Raw genomic sequence first — 21,058 nt, forward strand, 5'->3', positions numbered from 1 at the left:
CAGGGCTGGAAAGCAGGCAGAACTTAAACCAAGTCTTGGCAGGAGGAAGGAAAAGTTTAAGGAAAGGATTTCCATATTTAGGGATGATGCCACGGCCATGTGTGGTGCCCTTGTAAGGCTGTACCACTGGAGGGGGTTGAAGGGACAGGGAGGGGTTAGGGGCTGGATGGGGTTACAGAGAGATGGAGGGGTGTAGGGGCCAGAGAGGGTTACAGAGACAGGGAGGGGTGTAGGGGCCAGAGGGGGTTACAGGGACAGGGAGGGGTGTAGGGGCCGGAGGGGTTTACAGAGACAGGGAAGGGTGTAGGGCTGGAGGGGGTTACAGGGATAGGGAGGGGTGTAGGGGCCAGAGGGAGTTACGGGGACAGGGAGGGGTGTAGGGGTCAGAGGGGTTTACAGAGACAGGGAGGGGTGTAGGGGCTGGAGGAGGTTACAGGGACAGGGAGGGGTGTAGGGGCCAGTGGGGGTTACAGAGACAGGGAGGGGTGTAGGGGCCGGAGGGTGTTACAGAGGTAGGGAGGGGTGTCGGGGCTGGAGGGGGTTACAGAAACAGTGAGGGGTGTGTAGGGGCCAGAGGAGGTTACAGAGACAGGGAGGGGTGTAGGGGCCAGAGGGGATTACAGAGACAGGGATTGGTGTAGGGGCCAGAGGGGGTTACAGAGATAGGGAGGGGTGTAGGGGCCTGAGGTAGTTACAGAGATAAGGAGGGGTGTAGGGGTCGAAGGGGAGTTACAGAGACAGGGAGGCCCCTAAACCAGTAGGTCAGCAAGTGGGGCTGATGGGCTGAAGTGTGTTTATTTCAGTGCAAGGAATATTACAGGTAAGGCTGATGAACTTATGGTCTGGATTAGTACATGGAACTATGGTGGTGTAGCCAGCAGTGAGAGTTGGTTATGAGAAGGGCAGGACTGGCAGCTCAACCTTCCAAGATTTAGATGGTTCAAACACAAGAGAGGGATGTAAAAGAGGTGGGGAGCTGCACTACTGATTAGGGAGAATGTCACAGTGGCACTTAGAGAGGACATCATGGAGGGCTCATCCACTGAGGCAGTGTGGGTAGCGCTCAGGAGGAAAGGTCCAGTCAGTATGACAGAATTATACTGTGGGCCTCCCAACAGCCAGTGGGGGATAGAGGAACAGATACTGTATGTAGGCAGATTATGGAAAGTTGTGAAAGCAACAGGGTGGTTGCAATGCGTGACTTTTAATTTCCCCAATATTGACTGGGATTTCCTTCGTGCCAGAGGCTTAGATGGGGCAGAATTTGTTATATGTGTCCAGGAGGGTTTTTTGACATGGCATGTAGATAGTACAACCAGGGAAGGGCCATACTGGACCTTGAACTGAGAAATGTGCCTGGCCAGCTGAATGGAGTTTCAGTGGGACAGCATTTTGGGAACAGTGATCATAACTCCGTATGTTTTCAGATAGTTATGATAAGGATAAGACTGGACCCCAGGGGAAAGTGCCGCATTGAGGAAAGGCTAAATACAATGGTATTAAGTAGGAATACACAAAAAGTGCTGGAGGAACTCAGCAGGTTAGGCAGCATCTATGGATGGAAATAAACAGTCGATGTTTCAGGCCAAGACCCTTCATCAGGACTGGAAAGGAAGAGGGCAGAAGCCAGAATAAGGTGGTGGGGGAGGGGGAGGAGCACATGCAGACAAGTGATAGGTGAATCCAGGTGAGAGGGGGAAGGAGCTAGGGAGAGTAGATTGGGAGCAGCTCTTATTGGGTAAGTCCACATCTAACATGTGGAAGTTGTTTAAAGGCCAGCTGGTCAAAACTCAGGACCAACATGATCCCGTGAGGAAGAAAGACAAGGATGGCGAGGTTCGGGAACCTTGGATGACGAGAGAGATAGTAAATTTAATCAGAACGGAAAAGGAAGCATGTGTAGGGTTTAGGAAGCTGAAGTCAGACAGGGCCCTTGAGGAAAATAAAGAAAGCAGGAGAGAACAAACAGGGAATCAGGAGGGCTAAAACGGGATCATGGAATGTCCTTGGTGAGTAGGATTAAAGAGAATCCCAAAGCATTTTAAACATACATTGAAAACAGGAGGGTAACTAGGGAGAGAGTAGGACCACTCAAGGACAAGGAGGGAATTTACGCCTGGAGCCAGAGGAAGTGGGCGAGGTACTAAACAAATATTTCACATTGGTATTCACCAAGGAGAAGACCATGGAGGACAGTGAGCTCAGGGAGGGGTGTGGACAGTGAGGTCAGGGAAGGGTATGGACAGTGAGCTCAAGGAAGGGGTATGGATAGTGAGATCATATGCTGATATTCTAGGGCATGTTGATAACAAGGAGGAGGAAATGTTTGGGCTCTTGAAGAATAAGTCCCCAGGGCCTGATGGGCTCTACCTCAAGCTATTGACAGAGGCAAGAAGGGAGATTGCTGGGGCCTGAACAGAGAGATTTGTATCCTCACAGGTGAGGTCCCAGAGGACTGGCGAGTATCCAGTGTTTTTCCTCTGTTTAAGAAGGGCAATAGAGACAAACCAGGAAATTATAGGCCAGTGTGCCTTCTTCTGTGGTGACAAAATTATTGGGGAAGATTCGGAGGGGATAGGTTCTACTTGCATCTGGAAAAGCATAGACTTATTAGGGATAGTCAGCAAGGCTTTGTGCTGGGGAGTTCATGTCTTACAAACAATTCAGTTTTTTGAGGAGGTGACGAAGATGATTGATGAGGGTAGGGCAATGAATGTTGTCTACATGGACTTTAGTGAAGCTTTCAACATGGTCCCCCATGGTAGGCTGATCCAGAAGACGAAGGGATATGAAATCCATGAAGACTTGGTAGATTGGATTCAGAATGGGCTTAGCTGTGGAAGACAGGGTAGTGGTGTGGGGGGGCAGGGGGGGTGCTTCTCTGATTGGAGACCTGTGACCAGTGGTGTTCCGCAAGGGTCAGTACTGGGACCTCTGTTGCTTGTAATATATATGAAAATGTAGGGGGGCTGATTAGTAAGTATGCAATTGGCACAAAAATTGGCAGAATTAGGACATAAAAGAAAGAACATAGATAGTTGTGGATAGTGAGGAAGGTTGACAAAGGATTCAGCAGGATACAGACCAGTTGGAAATGTGGTCAGAGAAATGGCAGATCGAGTTTACTCTGGACAAGTTTGAGGTTTTGCACAATGAGAGATCAAAATGCAAGAGGAAAGTATATAGTAACTGACAGGACCCTCAGGAGCATTGATGTACAGATCCCTGTGCAAGATCCCTGAAAAGTGGTAACAAGATCCCTGAAAAGTGGTAACACATAGATAGGGTGGTAAAGAAGGCATTGGTGAGGTGCCTGAAGAAAGGAGGGTGGCTGATGATGTGCCTTTAATTAAGAAAGGCTTCAAGGAAAAGCCTGGGAACTACTGAATGGTGAGCTTATTGTCAGCGGTGGGTAAATTATTGAAGTATTCTGAGAGTCAGGATCTACATGCATTTAGAAAGGCGAGGACTAATTATGGACAGTCAACATGGCTTTGTGTGTGGGAAATCATGTCTCATGACTTTGATTGTGCTTTTTGATAGATGAGGGCAGTGCAGTAGACAATTGGTCTACATGGACTTAGCAAGGCCTTTGACAAAGTACAGCATGGTAGGCTGGTCCAGAAGGTGAACTCACCAATTGGATATAAAATTGGCTTGACAGTGCAAGACAGAGGGTGGTGGTAGAGGAACATTGTTCAGACTGGAGGCCTGTGACCAGTGGTGTGTCGCAGGGATTGGTGCTGGGTCCACTGTCATTCGTCATTTATATTAACAATTTGGATGAGAATAGGAAGTTTGCAGATGACCGTAAAATTGGTGGTATAGGGGACAGTGACAAAGGTTATCTAAGATTACCACTGGATCGTGATCAACTGGACCCATGAGCCAAGAAATGGCAGGTGGAGCTTAATTCATATAAATGCAGGGTTTTGCATTTTGGTAAGACAAACCAGGGCAAGACTTACACAGTAAATGGTAGGGCCCCAGGGAGTGTTGTAGAACAGAGAGACCTATGATTGCAGGGTGGTGAAGAAGGCATTTGGCACGCTTGCTTTCATTGGTCAGGATATTGAGTGCAGGAGTTGTGACATCATATTACAGCTGTACAAGATGTTGGTAAGGCCACATTTGGAGTATTGTGTACAGTTCTGGTCGCCCTGCTATAGGAAGGATTTCATTAAACTGGAAAGGGTACAGAAAAGGTTTATGAGGATGTTACTAGGACTGGAGGGCTTGAGCTATAAGGTGAAGCTGGATAGGCTGGGACTGTTTTCCCTGGAACATAGAAGGCTGAGGGATGACCTTATTGAAGTTTATAAAATCACAAGGGGCATAGACAAGGTGAATGTTCACAGTATTTTTCCCAGGATAGGGGAAACTAAAACTACTGGGCACAGGTTTAAGGTGAGAGGGGATTTAAAAGGGACCTGAGGGACAAGTTTTTTTTACAGAGAGGATGGTGGGTATATGGAACGAGCTGTCAGAAGAAGCTGTAGAGGTGGATACAGTTACAACATTTAAAAGACATTAGGGCAGGTTCATGGATAGGAAAGGTTTAGAGGATCTAGGCCAAATGAAGGCAAATGGGACCAGCTCAGATAGGCACCTTGGCTGGCATGGACGAGTTGGGCCGAAGGGCCTGTTTCCCTGCTGTATAAGTCTATGACTAAATTATGAGAGGCATAGTTAGGATAGATAGTCAGTGTTTGTTCCCAGGGTGGAAATGTCAAACAGTAAAAGGCAACACAAGAGATTCTGCAGATGCTGGAATCTGGAGCAACACACAAAATGTTGGAGGAACTCAGCAGGTCAGGCAGCATCTATGGAGGGAAATAAACAGGCAACATTTTAGGTGGAAACCCTTCATCAGGACTGGAAAGGAAGAGGGCAGAAGCCAAAATAAGAAGGTTGGGGAAAGGGGAGAAGCACAAGCTGGCAGGTGATAGATGAGTCCAGGTGAGAAGGGGAAGGTAGGTGGGTGGGGGAGGGGGCATGAAAGAGAGTGATGTGAGAGACTGGGAGGTGATAAGTGGAAAAGGCAAAGGGCTGAAGAAGAAAGATTCCGGTAGGAGAGGACAGTCGACCTTTATTCCATGGTATCACCTATCAGCCTGTGCTCCTCCCCCTCCCCGACATTCTAGCTTCTGCCCTCTTCTTCTCTAGTCCTGATGAAGGGTCTCCACCCGAAACATTGACTGTTTATTTCCCTTCATAGATGCTGCATGATCTACTGAGTTCCTCAAACATGACAGGGCATAGGTCTAAGGTGAAGGGGAAAGTTTAAAGGAGATTTACCAGGCAAGGTTTTCTACACAGAGTGGTGGGTGTCTGGGACACATTGCCAGGGGAGGTGGTGTAAGCAGATGGGATAGCAATGTTTAAGAGGCATTCAGACAGGTAGGATGGAGGGATATGGATCATGTGCAGACAGAAGTGATTAGATTGGGTTGGCATCTTGGCCCGCACAGATACTGTGGGCCGAAGGGCCTGTTTCCTGTACTGTTCTGTTCTATGCTTATATAGTGAAAGGCAAGGGAGCACAGGGCTTCACAGAGACGGAGGTTGCGGACAAGAGGAGATTACAGAGACAGGGAGGGGCCAGAGCGCTCCCCCCCCCCCCCCACCCATGGAGAACTTTGAAAGCACAGGTGAGAAGTTCTGGAGACGCTGCAGGACTGGGGTCAGTACTCTCAAGGTGTGGGTGGGAACGAAGTGCCTTCGGGTGATTCAGTGAGATGTGCAAGGTGTCATTTTCTCGCAGACAAGTGTCTGTGGTGATCTGTATTGCTAGTCTGTAGCATGGAGATATTTCCACAAATGCATGCATTACTGTACTGCTAACTTCTTCTCTGGGGAAGGCTGCACACCTTTCAGAGGGTGTTTTGCTCTGGCTGTGCACCAGTTGTACCCAGAGGTGGCGTTCTGCTCTCTCTCCACTCCTGAGGAATTGAGCAGAGCAAGGTCGGGCTACTGACTCACTCGCAGTGAGAGTTACAGCCACACCTCAGAGCTCAAGGAAGAATTCGGCCGAGGAAGGTCAGATGGCCTCTTTTTATACTTGTTGATCCTTACGTTAAAACGACTCTGACTTCACCCATTTAGACCCAGAGCCGTTAGTGAAAGGTAAGAGAACAGCAAAGTAAGATTACAATTCCTTTCCTTTCGTTCTTGCTTTAACGAAACTGCTTTATTGCTGAAACCAAGTTTTCCTGTTGTCGGAACTCGGAGTCGCACTGAATGACCGGTTGGTGCCGGCACATGAAATGAACCTCTCCGAGTGCGTTGGGGAAACGGAGGTAAGAAAGAGAGGGAGAAAACTGGCCTTCCTGAAGTTTATATCTTTAGTTAATTTTAATGCGAGCTGATGTTGCTTCCTTACTGTACAGGATTTTACAGATACGACCTAAATTGTGGACATAAAGACGTGCCTACATCATTTTTCTCTTTTATTTTCATTTAAACTCGCGCGCGTATGTGAGGGAGAGAGAGCCCTTTGAAAAGTGGCTGTTGGTGCGAAGGGGAGGGTTTTTTTCCACCGAACCACGGTCGGGAGTGAAGACGACCCACCCAGGCAGGCGAGCGGGTCACTGCTTGTGGTGACTTTACTTTGCGTTGTTCCATGGCGTCCAGTGAAGAAGCTGATTGACGGCGTATTCGGGAGCAGTTGGAAGTGCCCTGCTCAGAGAGAGGCTAATCGTGTTAATCATACAATGGGTCCTGTCGGGCAGCGGTTGAGCAACAGCCCTGTTGTAAGACTTGGTCGGGCTCGCTACCTTGCAACACTTGCTCCTTCCCCTTTTTGCAAATACCTCCCTGATTCTGGTTTGATTGTATTGGTTACTTTCGTACCCAAACTCGCTCTTGTTTTCCATGTTGCAGCTCTAACCAGTTCTGGATCCTGCCTCTCCCCTTCCTTCCTACTGTGTTTACACTTCAGACATGAACCAAACACTTGCCTTTCTCTAGCTCCATTCACAACACCAGGACGCCCCAAGGCATTTTTCCAAACAATGAGATGCATGTAAAATGGAATCATTGTCGATTTCCTACGTAACAACAACCAGGTAGTGCATAGCAAGCTCCCACAAACAGTAATGTGGTAATGGCCCATTTAAACAGTTTATGATGTTAGATATGCCCAGATCATTGAGGAGAATTGTCCCGAACTTCTTCAATTCACTTACTTTCTTTGATATTCATCTTAGATAGGTCTTGGTTTAACATCTCATCAGAGGCTGGATAGGTTGGGACTGTTTTTCCTGGAGTGGAGGAGGCTGAGGGGTGACCTTACAGAGCTATATAAAATCATGAGGAGTGTAGACAAGGGGGATGGTCACAGTCTTTTCCCCAGGGTAGGGGAGTCTAAAACTAGAGGGTAGAGGTTTAAGGTGAGAGGGGAAAGACTTAAAGGGGACCCGAGGGGCAGGTTTTTTTTACACAGTGGGTATATGGAAGGCGCTGCCAGTGGAAGTCGAGTCAGTGCATACAATTACAATGTTTAAAAGACATTTGGACAGGTACATGGATAGGAAAGGTTTAGAGGGATATGGGCCAAATGTAGGCAAATGGGACTGGCTTGGGTAGTCACCTTGGTCAGCATGGACAGGTTGGACCAAAGGACTGTTTCTGTGCTGTATAATTCTACGACTCCAAAACACCATTTCAACGATGCTGCGTTAATTTGGTCCTGCTCCCCCAACTGTGCAGTGCTCCCATCACAAATAGATGAAGATTCCCTCGGTCAGAGAATTCTGTATTATTTGTGGATTTTTGTGGGAATATGTGAGTGGGCAGTTCATGGCACATTTCAATTTTGCCAATTGCCTCTGAACTTTGAATGTTAATAATTAATATCAGACATTTCTCTTTCCTAGAACTTTCAGGAGCTCCTGACCTGGAGTACTCGACAGCTGATTACTGACATTACAAGTAGATTAATTGTTCAAAAGATACTGCAGGCAAGGTGGCAGCCAATTAGTGCCCAGCCTGCTCCCACAGACAACACAAATAATTGGTTCCTTGATTTGCAAATGTATTAACAACGGGGAAGTTCTCCCAATCTTCAAAGAGAGTGACTGAGTCCTCAGGATTTACTGGAGGAGTCAGATGGGTTTGTTTCATCATAAAAGTAATGCTGCATTTCCCTCAGTACTGCACCGGGACTGTCAGCTTGTCCACGGATGTGGTCTCCCCACAATCAGTGGATTCATGGTAAATGAATAAGTAGGGTCTGGGATTCGGGCAATGAATGGATCTTTATGTCTGAGCATGCTCTGACCTTTCACCCCTGGCTGTAGAACACTGGATAAGGTTTAATTGACAGCGGAGAAGAGATAGTGTGCTCTCTGAATCCCCTCACCATGCCTTCCTTGTCCACCTCTGGCATGTGGGTACCAGCCAAAAATTTGCCATCATTGAATCCTGCATCTTCCCATTTTCCCACATTATAAAGTCACGGAGTTGTGCAGTACAGAAACAGGCCTTCACTCCACTATGTCCACGCCAGCATTTTTGCCCATCTACACTAATCCTATCTGCTCACGCTACATCTATATCTTTCTATACCTTACCTATGTAGGTGGAGAAGGCCATTCAACCTGTGAAGGAGATCGCTAATCGAATGTGGACTAAAGCAGCAAAGGTATGGTTGCTAAGTTGATAATACAAAGATAGAACAGAAAGTAAGAAAGGGAATGAACGGGCTACAAAGCGATACAGGTGGGTTAAGTAAGTTGGCAAAGATCTGGCAAATGGAGTATTTTGTTGCACAAAGTGGCTGATACATGGAACTCTTTGCCAGAGGAGGTGATAGAGTCAGATACAATCGCTGCACTTAAGAGACATTTAGACTGTCACTTAAATAAACAAGGTATGGGAGGATACAGATCTAGAACATAGAACACTACAGCACAGTACAGGCCCTTCAGCCCACAATGTTGTGCTTACATTTTATCCTGCTCTAATATCTATCTAACCCTTCCCTCCCACATAGTCCCCTATTTTACTATCATTCATGTGTCTATCTAAGAGTCTCTTAAATGTCCCTAATGTATCTGCCCCCACGACATCTGCCAGCAGTGCGTTCCACGCATCCACCACTCTGTGTAAAAAAAAACTTACCCCCTGACGTTCCCCTTATACCTTCCTCCAATCACCTTAAAATGATGTCCCTTTGTGTTAGCCATTGTCGCCCTGGGAAAAAGTCTCCGACTGTCCACTCGCTCTATGCCTCTTATCATCTTGTTCACCTCTATCAAGTCACCTCTCATCCTCCTTCTCTCCAAAGAGGAAAGCCCTAGCTCACTCAACCTATCCTCATAATCCAGGCAACATCTTGGTAAATCTCCTCTGCACCCTCTCTAAAGCTTCCACATCCTTCCTATAATGAGGCGACCAGAACTAGAACACAATCTAGTGTAGGCAAATGGGATTAGTGTAGATGGGCAAAAAAATCGGCATGTTCATGGTGCACTGAAGGGTCTGTTTCTGTACTGTACAGCTCTGTGACTCCATCTATGGCTCTATAATGTGGGAAAATGTGAAATTATCCACTTTGCCAGGAAATTTTGTCTAAATGGTGAAAGAGTGTGGAGTTCCGTGATGCAGAGGAATTTGGGTATCCTAGTGCATAGTTTGCAAATGGCTAGTATCCAGGTACGGCAAGTAATTAGGAAAGCTAATAGTGTCATGATTTATTGCCAGGGTAATTGAATGTGAAGGTAGTGGGGTTGTGCTTCAGTGACATAGGACACCGGTGACACCATATCTGACTGCATTCTCCGTATCGAAGGAAGGATGATAATGAGTTGGAAGCACTTCAGAGAAGGTTTGCCAGATTCATTCAAATCAAAAAAACTGCAGAAGCTGGAAATCTGAAATAAAAGCAGCAAATGGTGGAAACACAAAGAAGACATGGCAGCTTCTGGAAAGAGAAACAGTTAACATTTTCACTTACAAATGCCTCCTCAAAACTTCTGACAAAGGGTTAGAGTTGTCACCCTGGAATATTAACTCTTGTCTTATATCCACAGATGCTGCATGCACTGCTGAGTATTTTCACAGTTTTATGTTTTTAGTAGATTGGTAACCAGAATGGGTAGAGAGATTCTTTATAAGCAAAGAGGTGAAAGGTTACCATGGGTAGATGGGAATGCTTAACTGAGGTCGGCCATGATCTCGGATTGCAACCTCAACTGAGGTTTACAGTGAGAGGGAAAAGATTTGAAGGGGATCTGAGGGGGAAGTTTTCCACACAGCTTATATGGAACAAATTGCCAGAGGTGATGCTAGAGGAAGGTACAATTACAATGTTTAAAAGACATTGGGACAGGTACATGGAGAGAAAAGGTTTAGAGGAATATGGGCCAAATGCAGGCAAATGAGATTAGCATTGATTGGCTTCTTGGTCGGCATGGACGAGTTGACCCAAAAGGCCTGATTCCGTGCTGTATAACTCTTATGAATCTATTTTCCATTTCAAATGTTTATTCAGTTCCCCTTTCTGAAGTTCCTATTATATCTGCTTCCACCTTGCACTCTTTCCTATACTGTTGTCATTTAAATACTTGTCAAATTCTGTCTTGAATATTGTGTAGGCAGAATGGTTTAGTTAGGCATTTAATTACTAGTTTAATTAGTTTGGCACAGCATCACGGGGCAAAGGGCCTGTTTCTCTGCTGTATTGTCCTCTGAATATATTCAATGATTCTGCCTCCATAGTTGTCTAGGATCACCTTACTCTGAAAGTAGGCCCACCCTAATTCTAGTTAACCTCGCAAGGGGAAACATCCTCTTGGCATCCACCCCGTCAATCCCACTTGGAATCTTTTGTTTTCAATAAGATCACATCTCATTTCTCTATGCTCCAGAACTTGCTTCCTCTCTCCACTTTTAGTAATTGTTCTTTTTTTATCAGCCTCGTGTGTTTTGATGCCATTCATTACAATACCGTGGAGGTATGATTACTGTATTGAGTGACTTTTATGTACTTTCTGACATGTGGACAAAATTGACTTGAGAACACTTGTGAAAATGGATCCCATTCATTATCCAGGAACAGCCTGTATCGAGCAAACAATATATCAATGGAACAAAAACTGTATGTAGTACTCGGGACGTGGTCTTGCCAGCATCCTGTAAAGTTGCATCAACATTTCCCTACTTTTATATTCTATAGCCCTTGTAATAAAGGCCATTAGCTATCTCAATTATCTGCTGTTTCTGCATACTACCTTTTATGCATCATGTCGGGCTCCGAGGTCAATTTGTACCACAACACGTGGTACTCTCATTTCATTTAAATTGCTTTTTCATTTTCTCTTCCAAAGTGGAGAATCTCACATTCTCCCACACTATATACCAACTTCTTGCCCATTCACTTAACCCACCTCTATGCAGGTTCTTGGTGTCCTCCTTGGAACTTGCCTACCAGCCCATCTGTGTAACCTCAGTAATTTTTGCTACAATACACTTGCTATATTCATCTGTCATTAATATAACTTGCTAATAATTGAGACCCCAGCACTGATCTCAGTGGCACCCCAATACTTACTGATTTCCAATCCACAGCTGACCTATTTATCACAATTTTTGTCTTCTAGTAGTTGGCCTGTGGAAGGGTTAGGTATCATAGAGTGGAGGAAGTGGAAGTCTGGGTGAGGATTTTTGAGGCAGAGATCAAAATTCACTTCAGACCCTGAGACGTTGTTCTGCCATTCCACCTTAGAACATTGGAAACAGAAGCAGAAGTAGTCTTCTCTGTCCTTTGTGTCTGCTTCACCATTCAATAGGTCATGGCTGATTGTTATTTTTAACCTCAGCATAACTCTTCTGCACTAACCCCTTATTTCCAGATTCCCTTAATCGATCATTTTCATGGATACACTCAGTGATTTAACCTTCAAGGTCCTCTTGGGGAGAGAATTTCAAAGAACCACTCTTCTCATCCCTGTCCTAAAAAAGTGACCCCTTATTTTGAGGCTCTGACTGCAGGTTCTAGACAATGCAGCTCAGGGAACTGTCACCCCTGCATCTATCCTGTCACATCCCATAAGAATTTTGTATGCTTCATTGATATCTCCTCATATTCTTCAATGTGTTGTACCTGGACGGTAGCCATTTGTGGGCTTCAGGGCAACTTATAAGCTGTGGAAAATTTCACATGGTACCAGTCGCAAGACTGCAGTGTAATCAGACTTCTCTCTCCTAGATTTAGTTTGTCTTTTAATGTACACGTCACACAGCAAACTGGTCTGACTGCTTTCCTCTTTGGGTGTGGTATCAAGAAATATCACCTTCCACCAATAATGTCCCAAAGATCTTTATAGTCAGTTTTGTAGTACTATTTAACACCTGTCCTATAACCACTGATTGTGTGGTTCAACACTGTTTGTGGGATCTTGCTGTTCGCACTCCCTGTCATGTATCCTACATTACAACAGTAACTGCACTTCAGAAATAATCTTGGTTGGCCAGAAAGTGCTTTGGGACCTCCTGAGGATGTGGCAACTGAAATAAAATGGCAGATCTGAATGTACAAAGACATCCATGTCATCTAGTTCTCTTTGATCCTAAGTATTTTACAGCCAATTGCAGTTACTGCTATTATTTAAGAATAACAGCAAGCTCCTACAGACAGCAAGTAAGAATGGCTAGACAATATGTGCATTGGTAATATTAGTTGAAGGATAAGTATTGACTCCGGACTCTGGCGATTGGGTGAACTCCCCTGTTATTTGCAATGGTGAGCAGGAGATCCTTGCACATCCAGCCAAGGGAGCAGATTGGTATTGGTATTGAGGTACAGTGAAAAGCTTGTCTTGCAAACCGATCGTACAGGTCAATTCATTACACAGTGCAGTTAAATTGAGTCAGTACAGAATGCATTGATGTAGTACAGGTAAAAACAACAACAGTACAGAGTAAAGTTTCACAGCTACAGAGAAAGTGCAGTGTAATAAGGTGCGAGGTCACAACAAGGTAGATCGTGAGGTCATAGTCCATCTCATTGTATAAGGGAACTGTTCAATAGTCTTATCACAGTGGGGTAGAAGCTGTCCTTAAGTCTGGTGGTACGTGCCTTCAGGCTCCTGTATCTTCTACCAAATGGAAGAGGAGAGAAGAGAGAAGATGGAGCTTTTGTTTAAAGTCTCCTCTTTAGGATGACCCCTCAAAGCGCTGTGCAGTGCTTGCTCAGCACTACCCTTCTGGCAACTGCTGAATTCATGTTTGAGTTACTACAATGGGGATTGAACCCCTAATCTCTGGGTCTTGGACATGAACATAGGAGGTAAGTCTGCAGATGACAAGAAATTGATTGTTGTTGATGAGGAGGAGAAGGGTAGCTTTAGCCTGCAGAGTGCCCACCTGCTGGTAAATTAGGCAGGGCAACAGAATTTAATTCTGGTTAAGTGTGAGGTCATGCTTTGGTGGGGGGTTGTGGGGGTTGCCTAATAAAGTTAGGATGTATACCCTGAATGGTAGGGCCCTAGGGAGCATTGAAGAAATAAGGGACCTCGGTGTAGTCTAAAGATAGTGAAGGTGACAACACAGATAGGGTGGTGAAAATACAAATGGGACCCTAACCCTAAGGCATTATTAGCTGGGGTGTAAAGAGCAGCAGGAACACAAAATAGGAGCAGGGGCAGGATTGGGCCGCCAGGCCCCTCAAGCCGACTGTGCCATTCAATGTGATCGTGGCTGATGTACTCAAGACAACTACTCCTCTGTGTCAGATCCACAGAGCCCTCAATTCATCAGACTTTCAAAAATGAATCTATACCCCACAACTCTCTGGCTGGGTTTGTTTACCTTGGAGCAGAGGAGGCTGAAGGGGGGCCTGAGAGAGGTATATAAAATTAAAAGGCATAGATAGGGTAGACTTCTTCCCCAGGTGTTTTGCACCAGAGGACGTAGGTTTAAGATGAGGTGTAAGAGATTTAGAGGTGATCTATAGAAGAATTTTTTCACCCAGTGGGTGGTTGGAAACTGGAACACATTGCTTGAAAAGGTGGTGGAGGCAGGTACTCTCACATTTAAGAAGCATCTGGATGAGCACTTGAATCGCCAGGACATGATAGGCTACAGATCAAGTGTGGGTAAGTGGGATTATATAGATAGGTAATTAATGGTCGACATGGAAATAGTGGGCCAAAGGGCCTGTTTCTGTGCTATATGATTCTGACTCAACTAACTGAATCACACCCAAGGCAGGCACAATGCTGCAAACCCACATCCTTTAATCACTGACTCTTGGTGAAACCCTTCCATCCAGACTCGCGCAGTCCTTTAGGGTCACGGAGAACTTGCTTCTATTGCAGTGAAAAGTGGAAGATGACTGATCACAATTTGGGGTGGTTGTTGCACACCAGCTGTCACCTAGTCTTGACAGAGTGAGGTCTTGGTCCAGTGTGGTGTCCAAACCTAGACCAGGGTATTCCTCACCTCACAGCGGACTTGGCAGCCACAGCCTGCTGACATTAGCCAGTGCAGGGTGGATAGGTAGAGTTTTCATCTATTCTAGAACTCATCTGGCTGGCCATCACTTTCCATCTATGAGTAAAACTGTCTGTCTTAATATGCCCCAAGGTTCTCTGACCTACAGTGGCTACTGATCTTGTTGTACCTTTTATTTGTTTTTTTACTTGGTCTCATTCAAAATTCCTCCATGATCTTCCTCATTCCCTTTCTCCTTTATCTCCTCCAGCTGTCTCACCTTCTGAGAACTCTCAAACTACATGCCACAGGGATGTGTCTTTTTCTCTTTTCACCTCACCAATTCTGGCCTTTTGCCATCCTATTGTTTCCCCCAGTGGCAGCCAGGCCTTCAACTGGCTAGGCCCCAAGTTATGGAGCTTCCTCTGTAAACCAATCTAATCACCCTCGTGTCCTTTAAGGCACCCTCTAATGTTTGGTTGTGAGTGAATTGCAAGTAAAACCTTTAAGTCAATTTGGAAAAAGTAAGCACCCAAATTTGACAAATTTTGGTGAAGGATTTAGGCCTGGTCTGAATGATTAGACCATTCTGTTCTTGTCCTGGATGAAAGGCATTGTTTCCTGGGCATGTGAATTCTGCCTTGGGTTTTGTTGCCATTCCTGCGATCAGCCAGTGCTTGGGGAGGCGGAGGGTGGGGGGATCACCAGCTAAACCTGGAGAGGATCTCTGACTGAACTTGCTAACTTGCCTTGCTGTATAATCCTGCAAGCGATTTGGTAGCAGCTAGGTTACTGGACTTGAAGCCAGGGTTCTAGACCAATGATCTAGAGATGCTAGTGTGAATTCCACCACAGGAAGTGAAAAATTTAAACTGAAATATTTACAAATAAATCAAATTAAAAGGTAGTGTTATTGATGGTAACCATGAAACTACTGGATTGTTGTAAAAACCCATATGGGAAGGGAATCTGCTATCCATGTCTGGTATAGTCTACATGTGACCCCCAGATCCACCAATGCGGCTGGCTTTTAACTGCCTTCTCAGTTCAAGGGCAATTAGGGATGGACAATAAATTCTGGTAGTTGTGAATCAGGATCTTCCACATCTCAAATACTGCAATAAGCATGACAGTTCAGAATACCTGTTCTGCAAAGATGGCCCAAGGATGGAGAGAAGCCTTTCATCTTCCTGAGCCGTGGCATTCCTCCCTATGCTGGTCCACATCCCGTAATATTTTCACTCAACAAAAATCCACAAACCTTGGCTTTGCCACTTCCAGTTGTTTCCACCAGCTTCAACAACATTTGGGGTGGTGAGATTACCGTAATTCACCCCCACCCCACCCTTTGTATGATGTTTTTTTCTGACATCCCCATGAACGATCTAGCTCTAGCTTCAAAATTATATCTCTTTGATTTTAGTTCCATCTCCCAACACCAGTGAAATCTGGTTTGAATTTTTAAAATTAAATTCTTTCTGAACACCTCTATCTCCACATGCATGGATTAACTCAAGACTGCATGCAACACAATCTCACATTTCAGCTGAAGACAACTTTAGTGGTCTCAGAATGTCAGGGGATTCATTGGATGGGAGGAATATTAACCAGGTATCCCTTCCCTTCAGATGAAGCACTGGGGCTTGTAGGAAAACATTGTACTTGCCATAGTAAAATGCCCCAAGGTGCTTCACAGTTATTATTATCAAAGGTTTCACACCGAGCCCATCAGACGACCAAACCTTGATCAAAGAGCAAGGATTTGAGTTCAGGGAGAGAATTTTCTGTACAGTGCGGAATAGGGACACTTTCCTTCAGGACTTCTGTTTGGGTTTTCACTGCAACCACTTAGTATATATTTGGTCCATTATTTCTAATTTGTTACTGGTGTTAATGGGGCAGGGAGGAAGTTCGAGTTGCTGGAGAATTGCTTGGGGGAAGGGTTATGACTGTTTCTAATCTCTCAGTCCCAATCATCCAGATGCCCTGGGATAACTGTATAAATGTCACACCTTACACCAATCAAGGCCCCAGTCAAACCCCAGCCCTTCCTCTCTTCCTCACTCAGCCAGTTGGGACACTGAAGATGGGGGCAGTAGGGTGCAATGGTCACACTGCTGACTTGAATTACTACCAAATCACCCACCTGGCATGTGTGCATTCTGGATAGTGTGGGGTTTGGAAGAGATTGGTTGATTAGTCCAATGCTCTGGGTTGGGGCTTATCAAGTTTGGCTGCTTGATGGGTCCTGACATGGGGGAGCAATCTGCTACTCCAGAAGTCAATGCCTTGGAGAGAGGATGTTAGGTGGAGGAGGGAGAAGAGTGACTCCATTCTGAGCAGCAATGAATTATCCATTCCTGCAAGAGCTAAGTGTCTTCATCTCCGGACAGAATTTTGTTAACTAGTTCCCTGCCCAGTATCCGTCCTGAGCTTGAGTTACTAACCATCTTTTCCTCAAAACAGGTTTGGATCCAAGTGCAAAGGGAAAATATTTGAGGTTCCAGGGAGCAGACTACCTGAATTTTGACTTTCATCAATTGTGGACTCCTGCCAACGGTGAAACCTGCCCCCCCCCCCCTTGCTTGGGTGTGGGCAGAAGGGGGTGAACATCGTGGTGACCCTCGGTTTCCTGTGGCCTAATTTTTTTTATGAGAAGGCTCAACAGGTGATCCAATTTGTCTGGGAAGAGTCTGTGGAGACCCGGAGAAATGAGTGAATTCTGGTTGTGTTTTGGCTGCTCAGAAGTGGAGAAGGCCCAACCGGTAGGTCTGATGTGGAAATGTTGTTTTCTACTTAATTTTTGGTATTAACTCTGGATAAAAAGTCTATAGACATCCCAAAATAATTTACATAAACCGTTGGAAAATAAGAAATGCAACAATTTTGTGTAGAAGTGCCAAACAATATGAGACTGACAAAATAATTTTGTTTTAAAGTGATGTTTAAAGGATAAATATTTGCCCAAGTCACCAGGTAGAACGACCCTCTCTTAATTGTAAACCTTTAATGGCCACCTGAGAGGGGCAGATTCGGCTTGACCTGGGATAGATGATGAGTCGACAGTATAGTTACTTTAATAGCATGTTGGAGTGTGGACCAGTTGTTATTTTTTGTCAGATTGTGATTTCAACTAATGACCTTCTGACTTGGGCCTGACTGTTATCCATGCCTGACTCTATTATAATCTAATACATAAATATGTGCTTTCCAGGTGTTAACATGGCACTCATTTGCTGGATTCTGGTGTGGGAGTGGTTTGGTAGCTGACCATATCTATGCTCAATTGCTTGCAATGTCACCTTTGAGTTGGCACTGAGTGCCCTTCAGTGTAAATTATTACATATTAAAGGTTTCAAGTTACGCCTTGTGCCAGATGTGGCTCAGTGATTTGTACTCTGACCTCTGAGTCAGGAGGTTGTGGATTGAACCCACTCCTGAGATGTAAGCATTAAGTTCTAGTGTAAGACTGAGAGTGTGTTGCATTGCTGTGGAGCAGCAGTTCACTGTCACATATGTTATTAAACTAAGGCCCCACTTGACCTCTGCGTGTGTGCATTCCATTTTAGTTTTTCTCTAATTTCCAATTTGTGATTCTGACAAAGCATCCAGTCCAAGATGGGGCACAGAGGGTGTGTCTGTTAACAGCACAGATTGGTGGATATTTGTTCAAAGTCACAATTGCTTGCCTATCATTTTAGTGTGAGTTGCAACATAGGGAACCATCTGATGAGCCTGGAGACCAAGCCTTCTATTAGCAGAAGGTGTTTGTGAGGGTGAGAGGAACTGAGCAATCTATCCTTTTTTCAGCACAGGGGGCTGGGAGTTACTCCAGGGTGCTGCTTATGCAGGCAGTTCCAGTTTAAATGTGGAGAAAGTTGACAGGAAGTGCAGAATTTTCAGTCTCTTTCACATGCAGTAATGTACAAAAGTTGTCCACCAATCCCCAGCTCAATGAGATGTGAACATTGGAAGTCAATAGGAACATTTGAAACCTAAGTGGGCAGATTTGTCAGATATGGGGGTATGTTTGAGCTAAAGGAGGGTGAATAATTGTGTGCAGTTTTGGGCCCCATATCTTAGGAAGGATGTACTGATGTTGGAGAGGGTTCAGAAGAGATTTACGAGGATGATTCCCGGAATGAAAGGGCTTACTTATGATGAGTGTTTGTCAGCTCTTGGACTGTACTGGAGTACAGGAGAATGAGAGGGGACCTCATAGAAACATTTAGAATGTTGGAAGGACTGGACAGAGTAGATGTGGTTAAGCTGTTTCCCTTGGTGGGTGAGTCCAGGACTAGAGGGCATCTTAGAATTAGAGGGTACCAGTTTAAAACAGAAATGAGGAGAAACTTCTTTAGCCAGAGGGTAGTGAAATTATGGAATTCTTTGCCTCATACAGCTGTGGAGGCCCAATCATTGGGGGTGTTTAAGGAGGAGATAGATAGGTATCTAATTAGTCATGGTATCAAGGGATATGGGGATAAGGCCGGAATTTGGGGCTAAATAGGAATAGTTTTTAGTTTAGCTCATGGAGCAGACTCGATCGGCCGAATGGCCTACTTCTGCTCCTTTGTCTTGTGATCTTGTGAAGAATTGAGATATAGGCCATATGATCTTACTGAATAGTGGACTGAATGCTATTGAAGTTTAGTCACAGTTGTAGTCCAAATGTAGGTTTCAGTAAATGTCTGTTTCTTTAAAAAAAAGATACTGAGGACAAATATTAGTCCAAGGCATCAGAAAGAACTCCCCTACTCTTCCTGTAATAGTGCCTTGGGATCCTTTTCATTTTCTCCCTTTGTTGAATGTAAACTCAGTTAAACATTTATTCCAAAAGACAGAGCCCTAAACAGATCAGTACCTCCTTGGTACTACCCTAGGTTGTGTTAGAGATTGTGTTCAGGTCATGGAGTTGATTTTGAATGCACCTCTCAACTAACATTGTTTAAGAACAGATTACCTGGCCATTATTTCAGTCCTGTTTGTGGGATTTGATGTCGGCAAATTAGTGTTTCATGTTTTCTACATTTAAAGCAGTAACAATGGGTCAAAAACAAAGTTGTTCCTCTGGTTGCAAAGCACTTTGAGGTATCCCGGGGTGGTGGAAAAATTCTATTTTGCTTCTCTATCCAGCGTCCCGATTGGGATTGGCTCACTTAGTACTGACCAGGCAGTTAATTCTTAAGGCTTTCTGCTTTCTGAAGCCCTCCTTGTCCCTATTCTAAAATAAGATCACGGTCTGAGATATGTATGACAAGTAGCAGGAAGCTATTCCTGTTCACAGATGGGTCAAGGATCAAGAGGACTTAGATACAAACATTTGCCAGAAGGTACAAGGGGGAAGAATGTGAGGAAACACTTTTCCAGAGTAGGTATGATTTAAAATTTACTGCCTGCAGGAAAGATGGAGAAAGAAAATTGGGAAGGACAGACTGGGAGAATGGAATTAAGAGGATTTCTTCATTATTAGCCAGAAAAGATGATGGGCTAAATGGCAGACTCCTATGATATTAGGAATCAATGATTTACAGCACAAAAACCAGCCACTCAGCTGTGAGAATGCTCCATATGAGTAGTAACCATTTAGTATCATCAGGGTATGTGAGACTGGGTACCACGTGGAAAAACTGGAGACTGAGAGAGATCCTTAACTCCACAGGGCCCCTAGCAATAGCCTGGTGATGATTATAGGGTGGGGAGAGGGGTGAAATTAACCACAAACAAGTGGTGCCAGCATATTACATGTGTGTATTTTCAAGGCAAGCCTACAATCAAACTGGGTGTACCTGGTTCGGTTCAATACTGCTTAGTGAAAGAGCCTGGGGTGCGAAGCATTTTATATGGGAATTATTCAGGGTTTACATGAGACGGGAAAGAAGAAGAAACAACTTTGTCAAGGCTTGTTTTCTTTGAGTGTGTAAAAGAGTTGCTCACGACCATGCTTTGTGCTCGTCAGTAGGTATGCAGTGATAACAAACAGAATTTGCATATAAATCTGTAGGAGCTGTTTATTTGTATCTGGAGATACAAATCGAAGAGGCTGAATGAGAATAAAAAAGTGGGAGAGAAAAACACTAGAAGATACAAAACACTAGCTACTGGAAATCCTAAACAAAAGAGAATCTTAAAATATTGAACACTTGTGGGCAGAGTAAAACAGAATTAACCTTGGAGATTGTTCAACTTTCATAAAAACTTGCACTCCCCAAATCGAGAAGTTGGTTATCTGAAACTGTTGAATTTAAGGTCACGTCCTGAAGGCTGGTCAGAAGATGATGCTGTTCCTCTTGCATACATCGGGTTTCATTGGAATAATGTAAGAGCTCAAAAACGGGGATAGATGATATCAAGTGTCAAGGAAGTAGAAGCTCTGAGTCATCCTTGTAGACTGAATAGAGTGATTATGCAAGCCGGTCACCCAGTGTAGAGGAGACCACATTGTGAGTACTAGATGCATACACTAAATTGGAATAAGTGTGTGAATTGCTTCTTCACCTGGAAGTGGTGTTTGGGTCCCTGGATGGCATGTATGGAAGCAGAAGGAGGGCAGGTGTTGTATATACAGAAGGTGCAATAAGAAAGGAAGTGGGTATTGGTGGAGGTGGAAAGAGTGAATCAG

At 44.7% G+C, this 21,058-nt stretch overlaps 1 long non-coding RNA gene across 1 annotated transcript; it reads left to right on the plus strand.

Moving 5' to 3' along the window:
• Nucleotides 1-5,947: 5,947 nt before the first annotated feature.
• LOC127587384 (uncharacterized) lies at nt 5,948-17,201 on the plus strand. The gene is made up of 3 exons (XR_007958775.1): nt 5,948-6,126; nt 8,582-8,644; nt 16,903-17,201. It is a non-coding gene; the product is annotated as an uncharacterized LOC127587384 (long non-coding RNA).
• Nucleotides 17,202-21,058: the final 3,857 nt, after the last annotated feature.

Source organism: Pristis pectinata, chromosome 40 (genome assembly GCF_009764475.1).
Source record: "Pristis pectinata isolate sPriPec2 chromosome 40, sPriPec2.1.pri, whole genome shotgun sequence".
In the NCBI taxonomy this organism is placed as follows: Eukaryota; Metazoa; Chordata; class Chondrichthyes; order Rhinopristiformes; family Pristidae; genus Pristis; species Pristis pectinata.